We start from the raw sequence: 26,487 nt of genomic DNA, 5'->3' as shown, positions 1-26,487 counted from the left end.
ATTCCAACATATCCAAGCAGGTCACCTTTTTAGAGTTAGTTCCCATAGTTATGGCATTCACCATTTAGATTCCAAGGCAGAAAGGTCATCTTACACACTGATAATAACGCTTTGGTATCAATATTGAATTCTAAAACTTCCAAATCCAAGCTCATAATGCATTTACTTAGACCCCTAGTCTTGCAGGGATTAATACATAGCATATTATTCAGGGAACAACATATAGAGGGTGTTCAAAACATTAAAACAGATTCTCTTTCCCGACAGCAATGGTCAAGATTCATAGAGTCATTGTCAGGGGCCGACAAGCTGCCATCGCAGGTGCCTCCGGTTTTTCACCAGCTGATCTGCAGCATAGATGTAAGATGAAGATAACGAACAGTGATCACTCTCATATTTCCTACAAGCAATACAAAATAAATAATTGGGCAAACACGGACCCCTGCACACACCAGGGGTGGGATCAGGTGCCTAGGATGAATAAGTATCCCCTGTTGACCGGTCACACCCGCCATGAGCCCCATATCCTAATCAGGTAAACGGAGTTATCCGCAGTCAAATCAGTGTGCCAAGAACGGCTTAACAATCGGTATGAAACACGTTAGACAACATTTGACCCAATGCGAGGTTGTATTGACGAACTAGATCGTTATAACGACCATAGAATTTGCGAAATGCTAACTTCAATCGAAAATGTTGAAATCCCTGTACCATCAACTTGTTTGTCAATAGCTTACCTCGATATAAAAACTGACTATACCCAGAACAAGCTCTTGCATATCGAATCAGTTGAGATATATAAACACCATATGCAGGTGATAATGGAATATTGCTACATAAAGATCTCAAGAATTGCTGAGCCACTCCTTAGCAGACAATACTACAAAATTGTACAGTTCTGGGCTTCATACGTTCAATGCATTTACAACAACTCACAATTATCAGATTACTTGGTCTCCGACCACATGCCAACTTGCCCATTTTTTTGCATTCTTTTCCCTTCGCAAGTTTAGCCCCAATGCCATCAAGTCCTATCTGGCTGCAATTTCCTTTTATTGTAAAATTTCCAACATCACAGACACAACCCAAACCTTTGTAGTGAAGACAATTCTTTCCGGCTCATGTCGCACTACGGTTCAAGTAGACGAGCGGAAGCCCTTATCTATAGACATGCTACACCGAATGGTCAACATGTTCCCATCAGTTTGCTCATCACAGTATGAAGCCACTCTTTTTGTTGCTGTCTTCACTACGACATTTTTGGGGTTTTTTTCGCATGGGCGAGCTGGTTCAAAATAGTGTCAGGGAAGTCGGGCATGCTATTCAGTTTGAAGATGTTGGGTTTTTAGCATCATGTAACGCCATCAAAATTTCACTAAAGCATTCAAAAACTGACCATCGAGGTAAGGGGGCAATCATAAACTTGCGCCCAACATTTAAGGCCAGTTGTCCAGTTGAATCGCTGAAGTCGTTTATGCTAATTAGGCTTGGCTATTTTGGTTCCTTTTTTGCCACATTGGGGGAACTCCTGTCACTAACTATCAGGTTATGGCGATACTTACTATGTTCATCACCAAGTTGGGTTTAGATGGTAAAGTGTACAACACTCACTCTTTTCGCATCGGTGCTGCCACAAATGCTTGGATTCAAGGCAAGACTGAGGATGATATAGCAGCAGGAGGCAGGTGGAAGTCAAAATGCATGTACAAATACATCAGATGTTGAAGTTGTCTCTTGGCTTAATTTTTGTACGTGCCTTATTCAATATTTACCCCTTTATTAATATTTTGCCTTCATTTGTAAGCAATTCAATTTGATATATCATTGTAGATCACAAGAGGATTTGGATTGTAGGATCCTCACTAATTAAACATGCTTTTTTTGCATGCCCGCTCTTCTTCATTTGGGGCTAATCTCCAATTACTTAGACACAACGCTTCAGTGCTTTGGTAAGGGAAGGGGGCATGGAATGAAAGCAAGTCTACCCCAAGGTAAAAACTCTTTTGAAAATCGAGGAATCACCACACTACCTGCAAATACATGGCGGGGGAAATGACATTGGGCAAGGGGATACAGGTGTAATGCTTCGCAATCGTATTAAACAGGACCTAGTCAAACTGCACAACTTGCTACCTACAACTACAATAGTCTGGTCTCAGGTCTTACTAAGGGTGCATTGGCGAGGGGAACGGGACCATATCGTTGTAGAGAGGGCTATGGTGAGACTTAATAGCTGCATTGCAACCTTCATACTCGGGTTAGGAGGGAAGTACATACGATGCCCAGAGCTTAAAATCACAAGCCCTGATCTTTTCAAGGATCAAGTTCATTTAAGTATTTTGGGCAATTGTCTATTTCTCCACCGAATACAACAAGCATTTCAGTATTTTCTGTCGGATCCCTAGCATCTGTAACCCCCAATGTTGGTGGTCTTGATCCATATCTGCTCTAGTGTTCTTCTAGTGCATTTTTTGGGGGGGTCTGGTAATCATTTCATGGATAGGCAACTATGAATAGTCACTCACTAGGGCAATACTTAAATCTGATTTTTGGCGATAGGCTCTTGCATGGTTTTTAGTTGTGGTGTTCTTGATTGATGAGGTATCATACGAACATGTCAAGGGGCGTCTGGTTATGCAAAATTGTTGCTGGCCCCCTTTTTTGCATCTATGTACATATTGCACACTGAATTGTTATCTGAGTGTTCACCGATTGATGATGTGATCACATTTTGTTAAGGGATGCCCATTTTAAGCAAAATTGTTGCTGGTTCCCTTTTTTGTACACATTGCATATTGTACTATTTTTTTCAGTGTTTAATGAGTGACACTTGATCTGATTTTTTAGGGATGCCTATTGAAGTAGAATTGCTGGCACCCTTTGTGGCATTATTGCGCACTCATTCCTATTTGTAGCAGTCACTGATTGATGACGTGGTCATTTGTGTTAAGGGGGATGCCCAATCAAGCAATTTGTGGTTGGCCCCCCTTTTTGCATTTACATAGTGCATAGTAATCAGTTCATACTTGCTATTGTTTGTATTTTGGTATTCACTTGTCATATTTGTGCTTACGGACATCTATATGAGGCTATTGCCTTGTAATTCCTTGTTGGTTTCGCTGGGATGCTCATAGAAAGATAGTTTTTATTAGAGAATTTAGTTTTACATATCATGTGTATTTGGGACTGATAGCCTACTGGTGGCGCTGCCTATGCAGTAGCTGCATAGTCTAGTGTTGCCAGTAGAGTTCGTCTGGATTTTTCATTCATTTAATTGATATTCCAAGTATAAATGGACATTATCTAATATTTTCCTGGTCGAACATCTGGTTCCAGGGTTCACTTCAGGTGATGTTTTTCTCCTTGTACTTGCACTAGTTATGAGCAGCCGTGATCATTAGCGCCAATAAGTTTAATAACCTTACCTACGAGTTTGTCTTTGTTCTGTGTATACTAGTTTGCTTAACCCTGCATTTACCATATTTTGTCTTGGATAAGTGGCTGGTAACCCAAGTACTCCAGACAAATTACTCTGGTAAGGATTGTACCAACATTAAACATCACAAAAATGTTCCATTGTTTGCATAAATTACATCTTAGTTTACAGCATTAAAACATTATTACTCCTTTAGAGTCTGAATATCACAAAAAAATAAATCATTTGAACTTGTTAAAATAAATAATTTGGCATTTAGAGTGTCTACACTGTGTCTTTGTATTTTTTTTTTAAACAATTAAGATTCACAGCTACACTTATGCATGTTCATAACTTTTTAGATATAGGTTAAAACACCATCAAAATTGTTACATTTGTAATTCAAAGTCGGTTCTATCTAAAATTATTAAGAAATAGTCATGTTGCCAGGAGAAAAAAATTAAAATATGGCTTCTCTGTATCACGGATAATGATAATTTTTCAATATTTATCGAAGAATTCAAAATTGTTAATAAAATAAACCTATATAGTTTGTAAAATATTATTGTAGACTTCGTAAAATTTCTGATTGGGGTGGGGGGAGATAAAGTAAAATTCGGTAGACTTCCGCGTAAAGCGGTAGAGTTTACATGTATGGTTTCACCATCCCTGTCCAGGGGTCTAGATTTTTTTCTACTTTCACTTGCTCAAGTTCAAAATTCACTTGCCCAACAACAAAAACGACAATGCAAAAGTGATTAACTGCTTTATGTGGTACGTAGTGTCATGATAATTTCTCTCAGGGGTATATTTCATTAAGTCTGCACTTTCTTGGTAAAGACAGAGCTGGACTAATTGTATGGTTGTGTACATGCTTGATATCCCTAGATGACAGCCACCTTGTTACGTCATCTTTTTTAAAGCAAAACCAAATTGGAACAAACCCATTGGAAAAAGGGGAACTTTAATAGCATTTTTGAAAATACTTATTATTTTTCTTCCATAAAAACACAAACTATCATAATTGTTGGTAAATTTTATTATTCTGCTGAAATATCAGGTCATTTAATGACAACTAGAAATCACATCCATCTCCCTCACGCATAGCTCTTATCCTTACACGAATTTCACTCCACTTTTTGGCACACTGTTTTCCCCTTTTATAGCTTTAAAACTTCATTGTTATTTCGGATTTCGAACATTTCGGTTGAGCATCACTGAAGAGACATTATTTGCCGAAATGCTCATCTAGTGTATCAACATTGGTACCGTATCAGTTTTACATTTATACACCGTTGTGTGTCAGAATTCATTCGGAATTCTGCGTTCTTCAGTAAATTTCACTGGAGGCCAGTACATTCAATCAGTTCACTGATTCCACTGTAAGCAGAGTTAGCTTGGTATGGTGGATCGTTGGTCCACATGCATTTTCCAGTACAATCAGTGAAATCAACTTCAATAGACTTTTTGAAGGAAAACAGGATACAACTAAATATTTATCGGTTTTCCGACATACTATTTTTAGCTTCTTTCAAATGATATCATCCGATTCCAATTTTATATTCACGTACTGAAATATGCCGAGGTTTACTAAATACTCAAGGGCGATGGTCATTTGTATCGAAAGTAGGTTGCGGTAAGAAATTTTACTTGCATTGTTCAAATTTGTTTTTGTACGATGTATGTATTTTTTATAGTATGGCTTACGGATCTGTACAAGTGGTCAGATAATTAAAAGAATATTTTATGAGATCAACTTTATCATACGTGCTTAAAACTATGAAAGAAAGCGTCAAATACTGTTTACAGTATATCTATAAATAATTGCATTGGATCAATGATGTTGCGATCTTGGTAGTGCCCGCAGGCTCCTATACGTCCCTCTCCACCAAAAATAAGAAAATAGGCACAGAAAGAGTACAAAGCTGAGAAAAGGGTGAGGACTTTTCATGGTTCATTTGAATTACAGAATGAATCATTCAAATTGTTACTGGATATTATGTAAATAAATGGAGAAAAATGGTGTCTTTTTTACTTCTGGGTAAACAAATATTTTTGAAGGACCACCTGGCATCTAGAAGGTACACCTGATTTTACAAGGTGGTGGTCCTTCAGTCTACCACTGGACAAAAAATAATGTCAATCCGTGGTAAGATTTTAAAGTTTTCAGGAAGACTGTTTTTCAAAGAATACCTGTGTCTATGATATACAATTGAAAAACAACTAGGTGCATGTACTACATGTACATATAAACTACCGGTAGACAAAGTTGTCCATCTTTTAAGTATTTCCGTACTTTTTTACAAAGCATGATTACAAATGCCTGCATATTTACATTATCCCATCACTAAGTTTACCCTTTGATCCAACTGACTAATCATTTCTCTTCAATCCAGTATTTGACACATTGTTACCCCTTGACTTTGAATCAGTCTCCTGAAATCTGCAACTTGCTGATTACATATATACAGCTTTTGCCAAACTTTTCTTCTGTTCCTACAAATAAACAGGACATCCAATAATGACCAATATGAATACATGAATAAATAATACTATTTTGGATCATTATCTAGTGATCTGTAACCTTTACAGCCGTGCTGATAAACTGCAATCTAGCGATTTCTACCCTTTACAGCCGTACTGATAAACTGCAATCTAGCGATTTCTACCCTTTACAGTAGTCATGAAATGGAAGAATTATAGTGGGCTCCTTGAAGATGCCATAAACATTGGTGGGTAAGTGCTTTTGCCTTTGATTTCCTCCTCTTTGATTCTCTCCCTTGACAAACAGAAGCACACCCCATTTTTCTTGGCCCTGTGAAATTGAAACATACATGCACAGCGATGGTGACTGTTTCAGGCTGTTTTAAGGTCTTCATTACAAGGGCCTGGGCCTTTCTAATTGGGAAAGATGGCGACATTTGCTTGAAATTGAGAAAAAAATGTTCCATACAAAAAAGTAGGGAGAAAACCAAACCAAGGTGTATTGAGGTATATCTGGACTCTTTCTGACTTTCAATTGGTCAAGGCTCACCTCATCAAAATAAGCAGAGGCCCCCCCAAAAAAGGTTTACTTAACAATTTCGAAGCAAAATCATAATATGTGGGCCTGTGAACAAGATATATGAACAATAAGGTTACCTTGCTTTGATTTTTTTTCATTGTTTGGGAATTTGAAAGCAAATGTTGGGAAACACCTGCTTTTTATCATTGGGAATCGGGCCTTATTTCGGTCTCCTACTAACCCTAAAAGATATTATGTTGTCATGAATTTTACTTCACTATGAAAACATTCATCTTTTTCTTCATCAGGCTAACTTAGTTCAAACAACAACAGAAAAAATAATAATGATAAAAAAATAACAACAGTTCGTCCGAAAGATTTCAAAAAACTCTGGCTTCCTTGTAACCAATAGTTCATTATATCCAAGTTCCTTATATTATAGCTTCATTCAATATTGATTTCACAAATTGCTGTATCCACACTTTTCATTAGAACGTTTTTGTTGCAATATATGTGTGTAAAATATGTGGATACCACACTGTGGTAACTTTCTGGTATAAATAACAGTCTGGAGTGAGACTGAAATTCATCATATTGAACAATGACGGATTATTGTCGTTTTACAAGGTTCTTAATTAACATGTTTTCATTATTTTTATTAGAATGACTTATTATCATCATATTTCCTTTCCGATTTCATTATTCCATTCTGTTTACCACTGTGATATATAGTGCACTGTCTTGGTAATATACCTCTGTGTAGAGAAACATCTTGACAGATGATTAAAACAAAACAAAAGCTATGTGCCCCACAAACAGGTGAGATAATTAAGTGCCTCCTGACCTACCAATTTGCTACAAACAATATATGATGAAATTTGGTCATTTTTATCTTCAGAGGTAACTTTATATTTAAGAATACACTACAAAATGGTATGACTGTATTTATCATTATCTTAAAAGAAATGATGGGTTTTAGTCATCACTAAAAATCAATTTGATGACTAGTTATCATCATTTTCAGAAATGGTGAATTTGAGTCTCACCCCTGACTGAATAAACTAAAATAAATTCTTATACAAACTTTCCTGCATAATTATTTCACAAAGTTTGCCTCTACATTACTTAAAACAACATTTCTATACACATTTCCGTGTAAAAGTTTGAACCTCATTTTAACCAATTTCTGAATTTAGGCAGTCAATATTCAAATTAACTTATATATATCACCTTAATTACATATCATTTCAAGAAATGTTAACCTCTCTCTAACCCAAAGGGGTCATATTATACAAAACTTGAAACTTCTTCATACTAGCTTGCTCCCCTATCAATTTTACAAATAACAACCTACATTTTCTTCTGAGCAATTATTGTTTTATGTATTTCTATGTTAAAATAAAACACAGACACATTACTATATACATATATAAGAAATACACGCAAATTTCAAGTATCCACTGTGAACTTGACGTTTGAGCAAACGACATTTTTTGCATGCGACACATCGTCTTCATATCATGATCATTTCTACCAATCTATTTCGAAATTCAATCATGAAAGACAAAGTTATGAGATAGTCATGAAAATCCTCCCACACATACCGGTATGGTACGACGTCACTTCATCCTTAACGGTATCAACTCTACTCTGCAGTCTGTACCATATGCATGTTGCAGCTTTATGTGTCGGATACTTAACGTCTATAGTCTACTATCCCCCACTCACCTGCTTATTATGTTATTTTACCTCTCATCTGTAACTTGCAGTTTTACTGTGTAAAGTCAATCCCATTGTCATAGCACACGTTTCAAATCTGACTTCTGACTCCTCTGTACTTAGCATTGGGAGCCTATATCTTGCATAATAATTTTGACATGATACATCCCTCTAACTAATGATTGTCATTAAAAATCAGGTCATGCATTTTAGCAACATACACAAGTTTTCAATTGCAGGGACTCTCAATTTTACAAAAAATATTGAAAGTTACAAAATTTGAAACTGTCCCTTGCTACCTATAAACATTTTATTAGTATTTTGATAAGCCATACAAAGAATTTTTAGAACTGACGATTGGGAATATTTCATTCAAATTTTGTGAACATTTCAGAGAATTTCGGATTGGGACTGGGATCGATGTTTGAGTTGACCTCAAATCAGGCCCCCAACACACTGTTTGGTAGACATTTATTTCATGGTTGATGAATTCCACCATTGTTGATGAAAATTATTCAGTTATAGAGGCTAAGAGCTCACGATACACATATCATATCATTACCTGTGTATCGTGATACTACACAAGTTAATTTTCATTGACTTCTTGAAAAATATACGTACAACCTGACAAATATTAGCATTCCAAAATGGCGGAACACCAGAATCGAATGTTGGAATGTGTGAATCCACATGCAATATTCAAATATGATGCGTGGAAATGATTTGGATTTTTAAAGAATGGCAACAAGAATGTTGTTTGTCGCAAATACAACCAGATTTTGCCGTACTGCGGAAATACAATAAACGCGTAAATGTACACACAATGACACATTTACAGATATTTCGTGGCATACACACACAACTTTACATGGCAAAAACAAATCAAAATAAAAGTTTGGTATTAATTGCAATGAATGCAATACAATGCAAATTTAGATTTATAGACGTGTATAAATGTAGTATTTAGACACACTTTCACGTTTTATATTACTACTTGCACTTCCCGTGTTAAACATGAGGCATTGTTTCACATTCACAATCTCTGTATCATAGTTACCAAGTTATAATTGTTCAAATCTGTCAATTTGTTTTTCCTATAATATTAAATGCAAATTTAATCGATACTGGCAAGTAAAATGAAAACTTAGGGTAGCAAAGAAACGTCATTAAGATATTGACTGAATTTACATCACGTGCTATCTTTGAGGGATTAAAATGTGTTATGATCACCTAAAAATAAAAAAAAAGTTATCACTTCCGTGATATTTTATTTTAAAAAAACACAACATGTTCTTGCATTCAAAAATCTTTGTTTTGGCACGGACTTTCCTACCATTGTGCGCCAGATCATATGTGTCTACCTGCACCCACTTTTCGATTTATCGCAGCCTTCATCACTCAGCTAATATATATTTGATATGGTCTAGTCAAATGAATATGTTTGATAGTTCTCGTAATATGGGTGACTTCCAGTGTGTACGGGGATGATTTTCACAAAATATTGTTGTCTATATCTCGTAAGTACATTGTTTCCCAACATTATCACTATTGTTGACTTTGTGTTATTGTTTTTTTGTTTATATTTATTACCTTCATATTTTGTAACATTAGCTCACTCCAACAGTGCAACATTATTTGACGGTGGTATAACCTTGACCATAGTCATTTCCAATGGAACATTCCCTTTGGAATCAAGGTTAGAATATACCCTCGGTAACCCGTGTTTGCCGTAAGAGGAGAATAAATGGGGCAGCCCTTCATATGAAACCGTGAAAACAGAGGTCCTGTGATACAGCAGGTGTAACACGATAAAGACGTATCCTTACTCCAAGGCCGTATACGGTGGACATAGGCGTATATTTTGAAGCCCTTCATTGCCAATGGTGACTGATCCACAAGAGTGAACAATTCTCTAATGAGGCATTCAACACTTTACAATCAACCAAACGATGGTGCCACATTTCATGCCGTTAACATTGAATAATCACAAGTCATGGATAATTAATTGATATATTAGCTTTGATATTGGTTGGTATAATCTTTGAAATTACCTTTCCCATAGCACATTTTTTTACATGTACATGTATCGCCAAGAATGATGACGCTTCCCACATACACCATGGCCCATCATTACACTTAATATCTCTTATGCTCCTTTTCATTTTTGGAAATGTCTTTTGTACACCTTTTGTAAAACGATATACAAACGGTCTACTTTAGAAAATATTTTATTTACAAATAGCAAACCGAATAATCTTTCGCAGCAACAAGATGTGATTTGGTTACACCTATGCATACGGTATATACTAACAATATAATCACCTCCACTCAATATCAATTGTTACTTCATTTCACAAAATAACATTCTGAATTTAAATATAATCTGCTTCGAAGGTGACAAAATGGCAATATGATAAAAAGCAAATATATGTTGACTCTTGGAAGAATGCAAAGTTGGTCTTTGTCACTATGGTAAAGGTAACACGCAGTAGTTAATCACATACGTTAATGTAAATTGCTAGATATTTTTATTTGGAAATTACTTTCAAATTCACAATGGATCACAAAAAATATTTCCAGTGAATATATTCTTTTCTATTTCAGTTATTTACTTCTGCAAATACATCGAAAACAATATAACACCCCCTTCCAGTAAGAATCAGTGCATGGTCTGTACTACAAGTACCATGGAACATCAAGTTTGAAGTTTATAACATTATCGTTAATCTACCTTGCAGGATCAATGAACATCTACTTTGGCATCTTCTGTTGTTTTTTTCTTTTCGATCAGCCAAAGCACTCGAACTCTAGCTGGTAAATGTAAATTAATTACCCTGGAAATAATAAAGATGAACGTCTGTAAACATTTCATTTTACGCTTGCATTAATTGTACACACGATTTGACCAATATGTCTGCGTTTGGAGCTAGAAATAATTTTGTGACATCACAACATGCACATCTTTGAATGCTGGGATCATTGTATCGTCAGGGCGCTAATTAGTGTAATTGCTAAAGGATTCTGGAATGTGCTGATACATGGCATGCTATCATTTATCGATTACACAGTAATTACATCAAGTTACCCGATACTCCTTCGTTCTACGTGTGCTAATTTCAACTTCCATCATGCTGCATCCAGAATACTCAGTTTGACTCATGATGCGAATACCCATGTCAAGCGTTTCACCATATTATATTAGATATGTTGTACGGTCTATGATGGCACAGAAGCGTAACTCATTCTGTCCATTCTCTGTCCAAGTATTCTCACATCGCGTTCACAATTTCAAATCAGATGGTGAAAGGATTCGTTCAACAGGACGCAGACATGTGTGATGAATTACAACTTCGACAGAAAGTTTTTGTGTAAAAATATATGTAATGAGGAGGTGACCTCTCCATCATAGTCATTAGTTTTATGTTCTATAAAAGGAGGAATCTGCACACTTGTATGTAGTAGGTGTTTCCTACCATGATATAATTGATATAATCCTTAAGCCTTGCACATATTGAAATATGACCCTTTTCCCCAGCTGTGGCTTAATTTTCTGATATCATTCAAAATTCACAGTTTAAGGCTGAACACTACCATTCTGTATATGTGAGATGGTAATGTGATCGCTCGATTGAATGCATTAATAAAAGTTGAAGAAATTTTAATCGTGACAATATAGAATAAAGTTTAAATCCTGCTTATTATTTTTGCTACCGTTTCTAGATCTTCATCAATAATTTATAATTACATTTCAGAACAGAAATGCGTTCTGTAAAGCAAATATTGCATTTAAAGAAAATGTATCCCATGTGTTATTGTTGTTGTATGTTTTGTTTTAACTCAATGATCTGAAACACAGGTGACAACTTTTAGAGATACGTATATTTAAAGGGAAGATGCTGGAAATGGTAAAGGGTCGTCTTTATTACGTGTAATAATCGATTCTAAATCGGACGGTCATGTGATTAAACAGGCAGCATAAATCAAAAAGACACTGAGAGATACATATGTCATTTTGTCATAGTTTGTGTTGATGAAGGTTGGAAATTACCTTTTCATTATGTAAAAGCTCTTGACAGTCTTTAATTCACCTTTTCTGAAACTAAAGATGAGCAAATCACCTTTTAGAAAAAATACACAATGAAAAGATGGAAGTCTATCTCTTGCCAATATTTCATTTTACAGAAACGCTGATGAAAGGCGATCTTTTATGCAGTTGTGCTGTCTACGGATGATAACAGGAAATAATGGCAATGCCCAAGAGCAGACCCTCGGGGATGTCAAAAGAAAGAAATTGCTGAGTGGATTTCCAAAAAAAAAAAAAAAATATGGGCAATATATAGATATTTGGCATACATATTTTGATTACGGATTAGTATATGCACCTTATCAGGACGCAAGACTCACGATGGGTGTAACCGGTTGACAGAGGGTGCTTACTCATCCAAGGTATCAGATCCGCCTATTGTATGTCCAGGAATCCGTGTTTCCTATACTGTTCGTTATCTTCACCTTGCATATTCCTTATAGGAGTAGTGACATTGATCACAGTTCGTTATCTTCACCTTTCATAAGGACATGGACAACAATACTCCATGAATAGCTAACGTGGTATGATGATGTAAAGTGCATAAGTTAGTGTCCTCATACATTGTTAAAACAATATTCACAAATTACGTTACCGTCTTTTTCTATAAAGTGTATGTACGTGAATTGAATATATAAAAAAAACCTTAGCATATAAGCAAATAGACATCCTAACGTTATGATGTAGTCATTGTCATATTTTATCAGACTATTCTGAATAAAAAATAAATGAAACACTTGAAATTCAAACATACAAACATGAATGACGATTTAACATGTGCACGTGGGTGAAAATGCTGGTATTGAATGTGTAATTTAAAGTATACATCTGACAAAATACAAACATGGCTAAAGTAGAATTAGATAATCGGAAATATATCTACAGCTTTCAAAATATGTTCTCTCCCTGGGATTATATTTACTATTTACCGCTAATGTTCACGTATATGTCCATTGATTTGTAAAGGAGTGAGATACTGTCCTGCTTCGATGTACAATTTGTCATTTAACAGAACGAATAGAAATTAATCATTCATATACATATTAGCTTACAATTGTAAGTATTGATGAATTCCAACTGTTTTAAAAGCATAGTGGAAACAAGGGTGTCATTGGTACTTTTATCTAAATTCATCCTAAGAAATAAACTGATTAGTTTGGATTTGAATGTAAGGATTCACAAATATGGAGTACTAAATGCCTATCAAATTGTAGGGAACTTTAAGGATAATAATTCAATCTTGATACTGAGCTATACAGGTATGTAGCATCGTTTGATAAAGTGGTGGATATACGGAGTTCACTCTTGCATTGTAATTTTAAAAAAATGATTTGGCATACTTCTCTTCAAGTCTTTAAATCCTAAATCGTAGGATGGGACAGAGGTTCGTTCATCTACTCTTTAATTCAATTTAATTCGACACTTTACACGTCAACTACATTTCACTATTTTAGGAATGAGGGTAGCCAATAAATCCCACTTCCGCATACAAAATATTGGCTTTGGAACCCTAGACCGGAAATGGTAAATTTTGAAAAGGGGAAGACAACCTCATGTTTTTCGTACATAATTTAATATTTACACGAAATACAGCATAGTGTCATAAATGAATCAATTTTCGGTTGTTATGCTTCATTGAAAAATAGTATTTGTTTTAACAGTCATTTTGAACTAATTTGGCTCTACTTTTCATGAAATTTAAAAGATTTTCGAACAACACATCTGAACATAAGTTATATTATTGATTTTGAAAGCCTTTACAAACAACTTTATAGTTGTTATGAGATTGATCACTGTTCGTTATCTTCACCTTTGTAGTTGTTATAAGATTAATCACTGTTCGTTAACTTCACCTTTCATATTTTGATTCACAGTGACACATATCATTTGGGCGGTTTGTTGATTTGTAAAATGTTCTGAATTTCTGTATGATACAGGTTAGTATTATAATCCACTATTTATTGACTTACTTAATCGACTTACATTATAACTGGATATGTACGAGTTGTATCTGTATAAGGGGAGGCTGTCCGTACATATATTTTATACATCAGGGTGTGTATGGTATGTGAAAGAAAAGTAGTTGATCATTTTGTCGTTTCTGCGATCAATAATGGTGAAACCGGTCGACAGGGAATGTTTACTCCTCCTAGGCACCTGATGACACATCTGGTATGTCAAAAGACCCGTGTTTGATGGACTCTTATGTTCCCTGTAGGTGTTATGACATTACTCGCTGTTTCTTACCTGTACAATATGTATATCTTTAATGCAGTGGAAGAATCGTATAGTTTTTCACGCGGTATTGTGTTACGTGTCCGGGCTGAATATTTAGGTTTAATAATTTAACATGAGAAACCTACACCTGACAACTCATAAACGTACCTAGTCCCACCAGTGACCAGTCTTCCATTGTGTATTCTTATTTCCTTGCGGTCGTTTACCGTTTTTATATTTAATTTTCTGTTTCATCAATTTCAGAAGGCACTCATAAGAAGACAATTCCTGCAATCCCTGTGTGTATCGTGGCAGAATTACAACCAAAAGAAGACAACTGTTTGTGTAGTTTTGCAGTTTTTGAGGAAACTAGAAAAAAATCGCTTTTTTCTGAAAACCCATATAGAGGAAGCGGACATATAGAAGAAAATTGACTCTTCTCAAGAAACCTGTACACTTGGCTCCTGTTTATGACTACAAAAATATGTACACTTGGCTCTTGTCTATCACTACATTGATAACAGTTTACGTTATAGGCTAATAAGAAATATGTGTCCTGCATTAAAACCAACAGGAAAATAAGGGATTGGGACCGGATGACCCTTTTTAAATATTTTAAAGTGAGGTTTACACACTTAAAATCGTGAAAGGTGTCGAATGCCGATTTCAAAATGGAGTGGAGTAAACTGGAAAATATTTTTGAAAGGATTACAAAAAAAAAAAACCACGATAGTTGGAAAATCTGCTGTAACGATCAAAGAGAATCCAGGAAAAATCAATACACGGGTCTTTAAAGTAGACGACATCAGAGTAAATAATGAACTAATCGAAGGAAAGATATATGACGATAGAATCAAAATGTGCGGCAGAATTACTATATCATGCAAGGTGGGGAGCACAGTACAGAGACTAAACGTAAACAGTGACAAATTCAGTTAATGTTATCGAAATACTAGGGAGAACAGATTATTTCTTATTTCTTATGAACTAAGGTGTTGTTATATTGTTGATTTTCCCGGTAATTATATATACTGAGAAGTCACTGGAGGTTTGTCTTATTTCATTATCAATGTATAATATAGTTTGGCGGGGTGTAATGCACTTATTTTAAAAATACAGTCCTTTTATTCAACAGGTAATTTGAACCTTTGAACACTATTTGCAGTAAAAGAAATTAACTTTAAAAAAGCCATTTATTCCAGCTATAGCGTTAGTGGTCAATTTCCTACAGTTGACAGTATAATGTGGACCAAAGAGACCTGCACCATGTCACAAAACCAATGATTCTGATTACAATTAAGAACGTTACCATTCCCTAGACATGGAGTAGTGGTGAAAATGCACCTGGTACATCAACATTGGTGTCGTGTCAGTTTTACATTACGACCCTTGGGTCGAGGACTCTGCTGGTGGACTGTTAGTCCCTGACGGGCTCGACAGCCCAGTAGCTAAGTACTTCGTTAGTAACCGGAAAATACGGATGTATATTTAATTCATTGGATATAATTTAGAAATTCTTTTAAAATTACGTATGATATTTCCTTCATGCATATCATTGGACGAATATGGCTCCAGTTTTGGCACTATGTTTTCCGTTTAGCTCTTACACGTTTATTGCTATTTCAAATTTCCTAATTTGGTGTATGACTGAAGAGGTGTTGTTTGTCGAAATGCGCATCCGGTGCATCAAAATTGTAGTCATAAACAGGAGCCAAATTTACTGGATTTAATCCCTTACTGTAGATATATTTAGTGTTAAAAATAAACAGTGTCCGATGCTTGATTAAAGCCGAGCTGATTTGACAAGAACATCTGAAATGTCATAAATCAGCTGTTGAATTCAATCCTCAAACCCCACAGTAACCCGTAAACGTAATTGGATACTGAATGGGCGTGACAGCGTAATGCCACATAATGCACAGTGTATTTATATCAACATGAAGTTTTCAGAACGTTCGTATATACGACTCATTTAAACATGGCTAGACCACAAACAATCTTAAGTGATCTTTTATATTCAACTAACAAACATCGTTCTGAAATTCAACTTCTAAAATACTGTCAAGGCCTCATGTGTCAAACAAGTACATTTTTTCACACAACACAATCTAGCTCCTAATGCTAAATTCAAATTCGCCAAAACGAATAGTAAAAAGAAAATGGTAATATTTCACATATTTCAAAAGTTACGTAACATTGTGTTGTCTTTCCAACATATATTCCGACTCTATATATATCAATGAAGAACATGTTACAGTCATTGAACAGTCAGTAGACATATCGGCTGACATTGAGTCTTGTACATCTGTAGGAACTGTTTCGGAGAAAATGAATTCCAGCAGAGATGAATTAAAGATGATAGACATTACCTACTCTGAAAAATAATCTGGGGGCAATATGGACAGTCGACATCCGCGATTAGATATAAAACATACAACTATTGAAGATATATTGCACTATCGTTTGACTGCAGGCTACTGACGGGTAGGTTGATGGTGCAGGGGTTTCAGAGATCCCGTTTGGGATTGGAGTTTCGCCCACTCTAGGGTCGTTGTGGATATATGCGTTGCTGCTGCGGTCTTACAATGGGATAAGCGCTGTATGGCGTGTTTCGAGCCGGTTGTTGGACTGCTCATGATGCATTGATTTGGACTACGAGTGGCCCCGTTTGCCTGATCAAGAAGTGGGACTCACGGTGGGTGTGACCAGTCGACATAGGATGTTTGCTCCTCATGGGCACCTGACCCCACCTCTGGTGTGGCCAGGGGTCCGTGTCTGCCCACCTGTATATTTTGTGGTGCGTTCGGAATTTTTAAGACCTATCACTGTTCGACTTTGAGCACTCTAAAGCAAAAAAAAATTAGAGGGGGTAATGTTGTTACTCTCCATAGTAAAAGTCATGAGTAGATACGTTCAAGCTATCTATATGTGTTTAGTAAACCAGAATTCATCAAAATACTTGAATAGGTTACATGGAGAACATGTGTTTGTTTCGCCTAGCAAAGCCTTTAAAAACATTTCTCATGACCCATGTACAACTTTACATCCTTTTATCATTTAGCAATCCTATCAATACTTCAATAGTTGTTTTTCTTCAAAATATCCTACTCGATGCAACAAGTGAAAATAAGACACACTGCTGTATCGAGTAAATCATATGCCAAGTCATATATTTGAATATCACAAAAGTATTAAGGTGTGAGGTAGAAATTCAAAACATGTTTTGTCAGGAGATATGCCAGAAATTGTAGAATGAACTGTGCATTCTCAGAAGAAAATCTAAAGAAATTTAACAAGATTCGAGATAACCGTTACTTTCTGAAATCAACATCATGAAAACGTATGACTTTTTAATAGTTTAGACGTTCATTCTTCATTGAAGATTTGTTAGTGCCCGAGGGTCTCTACAACCCAGTAGCTAAGTACTTCGTTACTAGCTTAAAAATACGGATGCATATTTAATTCCTGTTTTAAAATTTAGAAATTCATTTCAAAATTAAGGATTATCTCCCTCATGCATAGTTCTTATCCTTAGACGAATTTAACTCCACTTTTTGGCACGCTGTTTTTCCCTATAATAGCTGTAAAACTTCATTGTTATTTCGGATTTCAAACATTTCGGTTGAGCATCCCTGAAGAGACAGTATTTGTCGAAATGGGCATCTTGTGCATCAAAATCGGTACCGTATAAGTTTTACATCCATCATTACCCTTTTTTAATATCATGGACAATTGCTACTTTGAGAACAATTTAAAAAAGGAAAGATCCAGATCACCAATGGGTCAAATGTTGTCTGACTTGTTTCATACCGATTGAAATACCGTTCCTGGCATACTGATTTTGACTACGGATAACTCTGTATACCTGATAAAGATATAGGGCTAAGGACGAGTGTGATCCGTCTACAGGGGATACTTACTCCTCCTATGCACCTGATCCCACCTCTGGTGTGTCCACGGGGTCTGTGTTTGCCCAAGTATCTATTTTGTATTGCTTATAGGAGTTATGAGTTTGATCACTGTTCGGTATCTTCACCTTGCATTAACCCATCATAAACATCAATAGGAATAATAACAACATCATAAAATACAATGTAGATTAAAATTATTCTTTGTAGATTGTAAATCTGTTTAACTGACTTATGGTTGACTAGATATGTGGGAGTTGTATCAATTTCCCTCCTAAGTACTAAGCACAAATGTGTGTCCACGGTTTACTTAACTCTCTACTCTATATATTATAGGAGGTGTGCTATTGATCCTAGTTTGTTATCTTCACCTTTCATATCAAAATGGCAGTAAAAGCAATTCTATACGGTATAAAAAGCGGGAAAAAATGAACGAAATGTTAGTCACAAGGAGACAGATACCTAGATGAACTAAAAACAACTCATAAAAATGTCCTGGGTGTCGCAGAAAAATCTAAAATTATTTCTAAAATGTAAAACTTTTATAAGACAGGATATTGAACGCTCTTGTGCATATAATGAAGTTGTATAAATTGTTAAATAATTATTTAGATAGTGAGATAACAAGATGACATTTTAAATATGACAGCAAGAACGGAAATGAAATGGTTGATGAATGAAACTGATGAATTACTAAAGCGTAACAAAACAATCACTGAAATGAACGATGTAAAACTGACGATGGAGAAGGTGAAATGATCTCGTTCGTCATCAAGTCTAGTTGTTAGTTTACCGTTGATATCAACTTTCAATAAGCTACCTAAGTAGGAATCAGAAGTGGGCAACTCTGTGATGTCTTTCATTTCAAGATCACTGGGATATATCGAATTGACATATCAATGAAAATGTTTATCGTTAATATATAATACGTCGTCGATCTATCTAAATGTGGAATTCAAGGCCCCAGCAACATTTTCTTCTTCTTAAGTACAAGTTTTTGAATCAATTATGCTTCATAGGAATAAAAAAAAAACCTGTCAGCTAACACAGGAGTACAATTCTTGCCCATTTGTATTAAACATGTTGAAAAACATCTAAACACCTATCACTACACACTTGTGTGTCTATGCTATCTTAATATTTATCTTAATAATTTCTCACCAATCTCTTTTCTTCTGATACGATGCTAACAGAAAACTCTTTTTACAAGCACACTGCATGAATCAGAACAACAAAAAAAATAGACAATGAACAAGTGAATGAGAAATGCAAATTGTGAAACGCTTTATTGATATTTGAGTTTTAGATGAACTTTATCTGTCGTTTGATGATATTGTAGTGTATTCTGTATAAATGTGCGTTCAGAGATATCCGTCGTCCGCCATTATGCAGTTAAGTTAAACACACACGTAGACAGGATTAGTTGTTCTACCATCGATAGTCATTCGGGTAAAGTCACTGGCATTTGCAACGTGAAAACAAAGGGAACTGACACTTCCCAGTTCAATACAGATCTGTATCAGCTAACTACAGCCATGCTTTATGACAACCACACTACCTAATTGGGGTAGACTGTTTTTCTTAATCTGATTAGAAACCAAAATAAGAAATAAATGGACAAGAGGCCGAGTTGGATTTATTCGTTGTACCTCAGAGTGGACCAGCACTTTTTGGTAGATACTGGTTAGAGAAAGTCCAACTTAATTGGATTGACATTAAGGCATTACACCTGGAAGGGATATCAAACACGGATCACATCACAAACCTTGATCAGCTTCGGAATCAACATAAGATCGTGTTTGCAGAGGGCATAGGGAAGTTCAATGATACTAAGTCTCATCTTACCCTTAAGGACAATGCATATCCAAAATCCCTCAAGGCGCGTAGCGTACCTTATGCCAAGTGACCCAAAATAGAAAAGGAGTTGGATAGACTTCAGCATGAAGGGATCAAGCATGCTGTGGCTCGAAGTGACTGGGCAACCCCTATTGTTCCAGCCCTGAAAAGGAACGGTGATATTCGCATATGTGGTGATTATCGAGTCACTGTTAACCCAGTTTTAAAAGTTGATCAATATCCATTACCCAAAATTGATGATATATTCGCCAATTTCTCTGGAGGCAAGAAGTTCTCAAAAATTTACCTCACCCAAGCAAAACACCAGATGGAGCTTGATGAAGCATCGACGCAGCTTCTCGTGATCAACGCACATCAAGGACTGTGTATGTATAATTGACTTGTGTTTGGAATAGCTTCAGCCCCGGCTAGGTGGCAGCGAGCCATCGAACAAGTTCTACAGGGCATTCCACACAACCAGTGCATCTTGGATGACATCATTATCACTGGTACTTCGGATGAGGACCACAGGCGTAACCTCAGCAAGTTGTTGTCACGTCTCGATGAATATGGCTTACGTGTCAATTTAGACAAATGCGAATTATTTAAGATGAGGGTGAGTTACTGTGGACATGAGATTGACGAAAACGGCTTGCATAAGTCACCAGATAAAACCACTGCAATTACTGAGGCACCCAGGCCTGCAAATGTTACATATCTAAGAGCATTTCTGGGATTGGTAAATTATTACCACCGCTTTATCCCGAACTACTCCACAGTTGTTGCCCCTTTGAATGGACTCCTCCAGGACAAGGTGAAATGGGAAAGGGCAAATCCACACGATACTGCATTTCAGAAAGTGAAAGACATACTGACTTCTGAACAAGTATTTTGTCATTACAACCCAGAACTGCCATTGAAACTAACCTGTGATGCGGCTCCATATGGTATTGGTTGTGTGCTCTCACATACATTTTCGGATGGAAGTGAACGTCCTATCGCCTATGCATCAAAAACCTTGAAGAAAGCAGAGCGTGGATACTCGCAGATAGACAAAGAAGCCCTTTCTATATACTGGGGTATACAGAAGTTTAACACTTACCTGTTTGGAAAACACTTCACTTTAATTACTGATCATAAGCTAATGCTCAGTATATTCAACCCATCCAAAGCCTTGCCAGCAATGACTGCGGTATAGCTTCAAAGATATGCAGTTTTCCTATCTGGACATTCTTATGACATTATATATAAAAGCACACACAAGCATTGCAATGTGGATGCACTCTCCACATTGCCACTGGACCCTACAGAACCAGATGAGGCTGATGAATTAGACATGTTCTACAGCACAGAGTTAGAACTGTTACCCGTAACTTCCGAGCAGGTGCGCAATTCAACTGGACGAGATACTTTCTTATCGCAAGTTCTTGACTTTATGTCGACTTGGAGATGTCCTTGCACTTTTTACAACATGAAACCCTATATCCAAAGAAAGGATGAATTAACATTACATTAAGGATGTATTATGTGGGGAAATCGAGTAGTAGTTCCCGAAAACCAATCCACACGGCTATTGGTTGAAAAACATTAATTGTCGAAATGCGCATCTGGTGCATCAAAATTGGTACCGTATAAGTTTTACATTTAGGACATAGTGGCATCGTCCGAAAGAAGGCATATGCAAGATCATATGTTTGGTGGCCGAACATCGACATCGACCTGGAACAAACATGCCGCTTATGTACAGGATGCCTTTCCATACAGAATCAGCCTACCACTGCACCGGTACACCCGTGGGACTGGTCTGAAACTCCGTGGTACCGAGTACACATTGACTGTGTAGGACCTTTTAAAAATGTTATGTTCCTCATTGTGGTTGACGCTCATAGCAAATTGCCTGAAGTATGACATATGACATCTACAACAACATCAGCTACAGTAAAAACTATGCGCACCTTGCCCGTCAAGGCATACCTAATGAAGTAGTATCTGACAATGGCCCACAATTTGTTTCAGCAGAATTCAAACAATTCATGACTCATAACGGTATAAGACATAAAACATCTGCACCGTACCATCCTTGCACCAATGGCCAGGCTGAAACATTTGTACGATCTTTGAAACACGCGATCAAGAGTGCAGACAATGACAAATCTGCAAGTCTTAACCAAAAGTTATGCGCTTTCCTTTTCAAATATCGCACAACTCCCCACGCAACCACCAATGAAACTCCGTCAATGCGAACGTATGGCCGAAAAATCCGCTCACGCCTTGACCTTTTAAAACCAAACACTGCCAATGTTGTCCACAAGAAGCAACATATAGAAACATGTCGGAACTAACATCTGTGAATTCGAAAATGGCCAATCTGTAATAGTCCGTGACTACAGGGAAGGGAGGAAATGGGCGAAAGGAAACATCACTACAAAGACCGGTCCGCTGTCTTATCAAGTGTAAAAGGTTCCACATGGCGCAGACACGTTGACCAAATGAAAAACACTGTATTACCAGGTGATATAAGTGAACCTGTGTATGTACCAGACGTTTCGTTACCGAAGGACATTGCCGTGCCAGAAATATCCGTTGCAGCCGAGAAACCGACCAAGTCGCCACGGACATAAAAGCCAGCACCGTTGGGTAATAAGCACCAACCACCGTTGCCAAAGCCCAACAATACACCGCGTCGTTACCTACAACGGATACGTAAACCCACTCAGAACATGAATTTGTAAATGTGTTCATATTATTGACTGTTTAGAATTTAAATTCAATGTGACTGTCTCAGTTATTTTTAGTCATGTTGTACCTTAGTTCTTAACTTTGCAATGTGTTTCAACTATTTTATGTATGTTTGCTATTCTAGTCAAATGTATATCATACATTGAAACATTCATGAATTTATTTCAGCGAGATAATATTTCATGTAAAACTTATACGGTACCAATTTCGATGAACCAGATGCGCATTTCGACAAATAATGTCTCTTCAGTGATGCTCAACCGAAATGTTTGAAATCCGAAATAACAATGACGTTTTAGATCTATTATGGGGGAAAACAGTGTGACAAAAAAGTGCAGTCAAATTCGTCTAAGGATAAGAGCTATGCGTGAGGGAGATAATCTTAATTTTGAAATGAATTTCTAAATTTTATAACAGCAATTAAATATATATCCGTATTTTCAAGCTAGTAACGAAGTACTTAGCTACTGGGCTGCAGATATCTTCGGGGACTAGCAGTCCACCAGCAGAGGCCTCGTCCCAGGGGTCATAATGTAAAAATTATACGGTACCAATTTTGATGCACCAGATGCGCATTTCGACAAATAATGTCTCTTCAGTGATGCTCAACCGAAATGTTTGAAATCCGAAATAACTATGAAGTTTTTGAGCTAAATATAGCCAAAAACAGCGTGCCAAAAAAGTGGAGCCAAATTCGTCCAAGGATAAGAGATATGCACGAGGAAGATAATCCTTAATTTTGAAATGAATTTCTAAATTTTATAACAGCAATTAAATATACATCCGTATTTTCAAGCTAGTAACGAAGCACTTAGCTACTGGACTGTAGAGACCGTTGGGGACTATCAGTCCACCAACAGAGGCCTCGACCCAGGGATCATAATGTAATATGATCCTTTTACTGACCGTATTCTGGTCGGTGATTTTGCAGGGTTTACAATTTCTATGTTTGGCACGATTAAAAGGTATTAAAGAGAGCAATGAATATTAAACATAGAGACTTGAGCAAGTCTATATAAGAGTGTTGCCGTACTATGAACCCTACCTGTGTACAGTCGTTAAAATAATAGAGAACAACAACCGGAACTAGATGTAGTAATATATAATACATGTTTACTTTGAAAGAGTCCTTGTGTTGTGAATCATGCAGTACTGCTTCTGATGATATGAGTCATTGAAGGGTAGCAAAAGTAAGTTATTCGATGTATTACAGTTGACCACAGCAGGAACGCATTGATTGATGGTATATATTATTAATGTTAAGATTCACATGATTTTGAATTGATATTATATAACATTTATTTTAATATTTAAGAATTATAACGATTGTTTAAAAATATTTCGATTGACATACATACTAAACTACACATGTTAAACAGTGACACTATATAAACAAGGGAGGAGTTGGAATTCACAAACACTTTATAGCTAGTGATAAATGATGCATTGTTTTGGAATGTTGTTATTATTATAATGCTTGAAATATGTGATAGAGGGAATAAACAAAATATGAGATCAGGAAATGACAACACAATATTGTTTTCCTGGGTTCGTTTTCTTAACACAAACTACCCAGTGATACTTGCTAGATGACACCCTTCATGAAAAGCATAAATCGTTTACTTGAGACAAGTTACTGTAGATATGTATAATCTCAGTATAGTTCAAACAACAATAACTCCCCTAATGTTTTCCTGAAGATAAGGCCGTTGTGAAATTATGTTACCTTGCTTGGTATAACCACTATCTACACAAACTACTGTTATTAACAATGACTATCTGTATATACGTTTGTTAAAAAAAAAGATTTAGATAATGAAATATTATCAATAATATCAATTTCATAAAGAGCACTAAATATAATGTGGAATATAAAATGATGAGGAGGACAATCAAGGATGTCCGGAAGTATGGGGAATGACAACAAATACCGCCAAATATCGCCATTTACCACGGTATTTTATTACAAATGTATATTTCAAAGTATTGATTGACTCCATAAACCGCCACGGGTGCACATGTTCAGTGAAGCAAAAATGGTCATTGTTGATCTCCGACATACACCTGGCCAGACAGGATCCCGGTAATTACTCTATTAAATTCACAGTGAAATCACTTGAGATTCACTTTAGTCTTGTTTTGCATCATAGAGACATACATTAGTTTAGTCATGGATTCGCCATAAAGGATGATTCTGTTGAATTTCAAAGAGATCCCTATCGCAATCCAGTACGACCATGAAACTCTTGGCAATGTACACAGACCTCATTGTGAGACATTCTGTGAAAGCTACCAAAAATATGCAATCCAGGTAACTGTTTAATAAACGAATAGAAATTTGCACGTAAACAGTGTGTCAAATTAGTCAACACATTAAAAAAATATAATTTAAAATCCTAACATTGTATCTTATAAAAAAATATCAATTACTAAACAGTAGATAATCAGTTTTGTATTGTTCATAATGCACAAGTGATTAGCTAAATTCAAAATTATCTCATTCAAGAGAGTTTAAAGATTCATAATATTGCAAATTAAAAATAGTATTCACTCGAAATTGAAATGAACAACATTTACAAAATACTGATAATTTCCACAATTCAACCTTTGCAGAGTGAAATATACATTACAGTATATCAGTCTGACAATTTCCAAGAATAAAACTTACATTGTTACCGCTGTCTATGATAATATAATTCTGTTAACAATCTCGGGCAAATGTTACGGGGTTGCAAACTGGTTTTAATGACCGCACAGACCATCCGTGACAGGTTAAGAATTTATTGAAAAAATAGGTCTATTTCTGACATGTAAACAGCAGCTCTAAAACATAACAAAGGATTATAAGCATACACACTCACATACCACATAAACTATACAGATACTAGAGAAATAATTTCAATACAATTAACACAAAATTACTCATCCATTATTTTGTGTGAAGTTTAAGAACAATTAAAAAATAACATTTAAATCTCAAAATGAGGCTTTTTACCCGCAATGCATTGAAATATAATAAATCTTATCATTTGTGACATTTATGCAAACTATATGGTAAAGTACACATCGAACACAGACAAAAGAAATTATATGACAAATACACTAGACATCACATAAATACACGCAAACCAATGATCTTACCAGATATATGATATCAGAGCCAAAATATCAAAAATAGGAAGATAACTGATTTTCAAGGAACCTGTATAAAATAATAAATATATTTTACTCCTTTGTTAAATATGAAATAAAGTACGTAATATCATTACTTTCATTCATTAACACATTCACACTGATTAATATGTTAAGATTAATTGTCTAACCTCAAGTCAGATGAAAAATGTCAAAAGACATGCAAAGAAACCACCCTTCAACACTCTGCTAGTGAATACAACTGGCCATCTAAAAATCCAACAGAACTCACAAAAACTCATGACATATAACCTTTGACACTAAGCCTAGCCAACCAAAATGAATTTAATAGAACATGAACAACAACTGTATGCATTGTTTAATCATAAGGAAAGTCATTAAGGTCATAGTTGCATTACTACATATCTTAATA

At 35.9% G+C, this 26,487-nt stretch overlaps 1 long non-coding RNA gene across 2 annotated transcripts; it reads left to right on the top strand.

The window, feature by feature from the left end:
* Positions 1-12,256: 12,256 nt before the first annotated feature.
* On the top strand, positions 12,257-15,564 carry LOC130049310 (uncharacterized). 2 transcript variants are annotated; one of them, XR_008797812.1, is made up of 2 exons: positions 12,257-12,746; positions 14,704-15,564. It is a non-coding gene; the product is annotated as an uncharacterized LOC130049310 (long non-coding RNA). The 2 variants fall into 2 exon arrangements; XR_008797813.1 differs by having other exon boundaries at positions 12,257-12,769.
* The last annotated feature ends 10,923 nt before the right edge of the window (positions 15,565-26,487 follow it).

The sequence above is a fragment of the Ostrea edulis genome, chromosome 8, assembly GCF_947568905.1.
Source record: "Ostrea edulis chromosome 8, xbOstEdul1.1, whole genome shotgun sequence".
Lineage (NCBI taxonomy): Eukaryota > Metazoa > Mollusca > Bivalvia > Ostreida > Ostreidae > Ostrea > Ostrea edulis.
The sequence above is the reverse complement of the archived record's forward strand: the minus strand, read 5'-3'. Positions and strand labels throughout refer to the sequence as shown.